Here is a 4,658-nt window from a genome sequence, read left to right as displayed (position 1 = left end):
CGGCACAGGCAGCTTCAGGTATTAGTTTCTGCCACTGATCTATAAAAAGACTTGGGAATTTGGAACCTACCTGGTGCTGCTGCTGTTTTATTGCTGCCGTCCACCATACAGCTGTAGTGTTTCTGTTGTCTGCCCCCCAAGAGTATAGCTCCACATCACAGGGAGCAGGGAATGCCATTAGAAATGATGAGGCACAGGATGAAGGACAAGTATCTCAGGATTTATTTTATTAACAGAAGTGCTTGATACAGAACTGATCCTTGCCACCGCTTCTCTACTGTGTTACTTGCCCTGTTCCCACAACCCACAAGTGGCAATGAGGCATCTTGCTGCAGGTCACTTCTCTATTGGCTTTCAGAAAGGGGTCCCCTGGTCCTGTTTGACTTCTGGATGGGGTTGTTGCTTCCCACTCAGTCTTATGTTCTGGAACAGGAGAAATCCAGGAACGTGGTTGGGAAAAGCCAGCCAGTATTTGGAGAAGGACTTGCAGATGGGCTTATCCCTTTCCCATCCTTAGAGTGCTGCCTACTTGTGCAGTGTCATGAACATGCTTTATGGTATGTTTGCACCACCTTCAACTGGCCCAGCGCAGAGATACCTTTCCCCATAACATTTACTGGCAAACTGGATTAACTGACTTCCTTCCACCTTCCTATTAACATTTCCTTTATACTCTTGTGAGATTAACATGGGTCAAATCCATACCTCCCTGCACACCTATACATTACTCTTTGAGAGAGAGAGAGCGAGAGAGAGAGCACTTTTTCTCCTTGCTTAAAAACTATTGTTTTTCTTTTACTGGGAAAAATTAAGACCAGGGTATATAAAAATGTTTAGGCCATATTAAACAAGGATTAGGATGCAGTGTTCATCTCAAGCCTAGAGGCTTATAGCATCCCGCTAGCCTGATTTTGAGTTTGTAGGCCAGGATATTTTAATCTGATAAATGGAGATATATCTTGGCAGAGTTACTGTGCCACAGTTTGATTCCCTTTAGCGCAACTATAAAATTATAATCCGATGTTAAATTTGATTCTTGGGGGATATGACATAGACCCACAGTGCACAGGTGTCTGAAACAAACTAAAAACTAATAAAATTGACTAAACATGAGGGTTATATGCTCTCTATAGGTTCAGAGGCAGTCTGAAAAATTGATTGTAGAGAGTGATGGCAGGAGAGTGGTATTCCTTTCTCTCCTGCTTTTGGGCATCCCAAAAGCAAGTGGTGGGCCATGTGGGTATGAGGACCCTGGACCTGATGGGGCATTGGGACTTATTCAGGTTCTTCTTCTGTTTTATGAACATTACCATGAGAGTTATCTATGATCATACTACCCTGGACATGCCCAATTTTGTCTGATCTTAGAAGCTAAGCGGGGTCAGGCCTGGTTAGTACTTAGATGGGAGACCACCTGGGAATGCTGGGCACTGTACGTTTGAGAACCAGAATGGTGTAATGGTTGTGGTGTTGGACTTAAAACTGGAGGATCAAGGTTCAAATTCCCATTCAGCCGCAAAGGTTCTTGGGTAACCTTGGGGCAGTCACAGCACCTCAGCCTCTCCTACCTCACAGGCTTGTTGTGAGGACAAAAAGGAAGGAAGGAACCACGTACACCACCTTGAGCTCATTGCAGGAAGGCTGGTATAAAAATCTGAGAAAGATAAAAAATAAAATTCCTTGAAGATATGAAAGTCCAGAAAGCCAGAAAAGGATGATATTTTTAGTTTCGTCACCAAAACTGTATGATAGGATTGGGCTGTTTGAATCTCATCCCATGCATGTCTACTCTGACCTAAGGCCCATTATAGTCAATAGGGCTTACTCCCAGGTAAGTGTGGATAGGATTGCAGTCTGTGACTGATCCAGCAGAGCTGGTCTGAAGTGCTTTCTTCTCTTTATTGTTTGCATTTCCATTCCCTTGCTTTCCTCTCCTTCTACACCAGAGTGTAGGCTGCAAGCTCCTCGGGGCAAGGAATCCGTCCTTGCTTTCTTGTCTATGCAATTTTGCACAGCTCTGTGTACGCCGATGTTATAATGCTCAACCTCATCACGTTTTGTTGATCAGAGCCATGGCACCACCTGTCAACCTGATACATATTTGCAAAAGGCCTCCCTTAGACGCGCGAGTGTTGAAACAGCCTCATCCTATCATCCGACCCTGCTGCAAAGGTGTCACTCATCAGTTGTTGTCTCTCTGCAAAAGCCTGGATGCTAAATTCATTGCTGTTTGAAATACTAGCCTTCTTGACGGGCTTTGCAGGGAATTTGCTCTCTACTATAGTGCAATTATTGCTGCTGTCACATCACTCCAGCTTCCTCCCCCCCACCCAGCCGCACCTCCTCCTCACTGGAGCTGCTTAAACGACCCTGTTTTTCATTCTGATCAAGGCCCAGAATTTCTACGGCATTAGGCATCTGCTCCAGGGAAACATCATTGCCTCGCGCCCACACTTTCCTTTAAAAAAAAAAAAAAGCCAGCAATTCCTGTTTGCGCTCAATTCCTGTTTTTATCCTCACATATTTTATTTCCACGTCTATTATCCTTTATCTTCACTTATATTTTCCAGGTGATGGAAATCGCGGCTATAGATCACTGTCACCTGATAGCACAGCTCCCCTTGTGTCAATGTCAACCAGGCATCAAACCAGTAACTCACTGTTATGATTTCTCATCAACCTCCCTTCCTGCTGTTGCCTCTCTCATCAGCCCCTTGTTTCCCAACTCCGTTGCACAGATGATTTTATGCTGGGCATTCGCTCATTGCAGGTGGAGCTGTCTATCAGCTGTGGGTTATTTAGCTTCGCAACCAGCTTGCCTCCATCTGATTAATCAAAGAATTAGGAGACTGTATTTGTTTCACACATGCTTGGAAAATGAAATAATCAGCCCACTGGTTTTATTCATGAAAACAAAGGTTGGAATAAAAAAAAATTTTTTTAAATTCCTTTTTAACCCTGCTATATGGACTCCTCACTTCCTCAAGCAATTATTCTGGCTGCACTTTGGAGAAGAGATCACTGGAGGCTTATGATGTCTTTGTTAAAAACAAATTGTTTTAAATACAGACATATGGGTTGAGCATTGGATAGATGGTAGATCCAGAGCACTCCTTACAAGCAACCAGGGCCAACTTTAAGCCAATTGGACCAATTGCTCCCAATTAGGTCTTGCACCTAAGGGGGCCCCACACTAGGGGCATCTGTTCTAGTCCTGTATGCAATTTGATATTAAAATGCGCTTAGATCCATTGGGTCCATTAAATCTCATGCACATTTAAACACTTTCCATTCTCCTACAGAGATATAAAGTCTATAATATATTTTATTTCTATCTCCATGATTCTACAGGCCTTGGCTGTGAACCTGGGGTCCCACCAAAAAATGTTTCCAATTAGGCCCCGCAGCTTCTAAGACTGTCCCTGCAAGCAACAATATTTTACATCAGTCCCCCAGAGCAGAATTTCTGTACCATAAAGATGCTGCTAGCTTCTATGCTTTTCCCTTCGTTTCTATTTCATATCTCATGCTCAGATCAACTCTCCTGTCTGTTCTTACTCAGAAGCTACTATCCAAACTGCAATCTCATTTTACACTGAATGCACAAACATCTTTAGCTAGGGGAGGTACATGGTGGAAGGATGAGTTACCTTTGATGGGGTCTCCACCTTCCCAGAAAACTTCCTATGATGAGAGTATCTTCAGCTATTAAGAACTGTAACTGGCTTCTTGAAATACTAAAGCAGTGGCCAGCCAGCATTTAAAACGATAAACCCATAACAATTTGTTTATTTTCCATTCATTTGTGTGGGAGCCCTGGAACGCTCTGTACAGGCCATCAAAAGAAATCAGCCAATCAGACCAGATCTTGTAATGTCAGCAAGTAGAGCGTATCTTGAAAATATTTCATTAAGATAATAGGAGATCATCATTTGTTTATTATGGGGCGTTTGTGTGCTGTATCAGACAATGCTGCTTGGGTGATTCTCTAATTTCGTTTAATTCATTTTAGGGAGTTCTGTCACTGAAGAAATGTTTTGCTTATGACCCATTTTGGTTGCAATCAATTAATCCAAGTGGCAATTACAATAAAAGACATGTTGAAGATGTTGGTACAAAAAGACCAGTGTTCCAGCAAGCCTGAGGTGTGCTGATCTGATACCAGATGAACTTAATTTGGGTAGAAACTTTTAAGGAAATTGTAATTGTCTAGAACAGTGTTTTTCAAACTGTGGGTTATGACCCACTAGGTGGGTCAGGAGCCAATTTCAGGTGGGCCCCCACTATGTGTATTTTATTTCAATGTGTATTTTTATTTTTAATATATTAGACTTGATGCTATCATGGTATGTGAAATGGGAAATGGTGAAATTTACCATGGGAAATGGTGATTTGCATTGGCCGAGCTCAGTCAACCCAGGGTTGGGGGGGCATGGAAAGGTCAGGGAGGAGGCAGGAAGAAGGCATTTTGGGGTGGGGGAGGGCGGGCAGCAGGCAGGACCATGGGCCGGCAGGTAGGGAGCGGGAGGTGGGGCCAGGATCTGGCACTTATGCCAGATCCTGACCCCATTCCTGGGCAGCCCAAGGCAGTCCTGGGATGCTCAGATCTGCACAGATTCATCAGGTGGCACATCATGTGGCACAGATTCGAGAAGACC

General features: G+C 43.6%; 1 pseudogene; it reads left to right on the top strand.

Annotated features, from left to right (window-relative positions):
• Nucleotides 1–1,320: 1,320 nt before the first annotated feature.
• Nucleotides 1,321–1,439, top strand: LOC136660828 (5S ribosomal RNA; annotated as a pseudogene).
• The last annotated feature ends 3,219 nt before the right edge of the window (nt 1,440–4,658 follow it).

This window comes from Tiliqua scincoides, chromosome 9 (genome assembly GCF_035046505.1).
Source record: "Tiliqua scincoides isolate rTilSci1 chromosome 9, rTilSci1.hap2, whole genome shotgun sequence".
Lineage (NCBI taxonomy): Eukaryota > Metazoa > Chordata > Lepidosauria > Squamata > Scincidae > Tiliqua > Tiliqua scincoides.
Note: the sequence above shows the minus strand (reverse complement) of the source record. Positions and strands in the feature narration are given on the sequence as shown.